The following is a 387-nucleotide window of genomic DNA, read 5'->3' on the forward strand; positions in this document are numbered from 1 at the left end:
AGGGGACCAAGTCTCACCAAGAAAAAAGGGCCCACCACGTTCTCCAAAGAGAAACAAAACCCAAGCGAGTCCCAGTCCTGCTCCCCTCCGCCCCCAGGTCCACTCCTCGGATCCTCCGATGATAGCTTCCCAGCCGGCCGGCGAATAAACACACAAATAAGCCACAACCCTCTCTCGCGCCCGCGCACCGGTCCGCATACATATGAGCACCCACCGCTCCCGGCACCCCCAAGCCTCGTGAACCCCAACCCTCCGCTCGCGCCCTCAGTCCCCGAAGACCGCTCGGCCCCCCACCTCTCACCCCGACCGTGCCCTGGAGTGGAAAGGTTGGGGTGGCAGCTGTGCCCAAGCTGACAGCCGGGGCTCCCCCTTCTACCCGACCCCAAC

The 387-nt window shown here is 64.3% G+C and overlaps 1 protein-coding gene across 2 annotated transcripts in view; it reads right to left on the reverse strand.

Moving 5' to 3' along the window:
- Nucleotides 1–387, reverse strand: part of ZBTB16 (zinc finger and BTB domain containing 16) — a 191686-nt gene that overhangs the window by 189819 nt on the left and 1480 nt on the right. The window contains exon 1 of one of the 2 annotated variants that reach the window (XM_005856826.2): nt 302–374. The exons of the other annotated variant lie outside the window; for it this stretch is intronic. The gene's annotated coding sequence lies outside the window, so the exon portion shown is untranslated. Of the gene's footprint in view, nt 1–301; nt 375–387 lie in introns of those variants that run through there. 2 annotated transcript variants of the gene reach the window in all.

This window comes from Myotis brandtii, unplaced genomic scaffold, assembly GCF_000412655.1.
Source record: "Myotis brandtii unplaced genomic scaffold, ASM41265v1 scaffold105, whole genome shotgun sequence".
Taxonomy (NCBI): domain Eukaryota; kingdom Metazoa; phylum Chordata; class Mammalia; order Chiroptera; family Vespertilionidae; genus Myotis; species Myotis brandtii.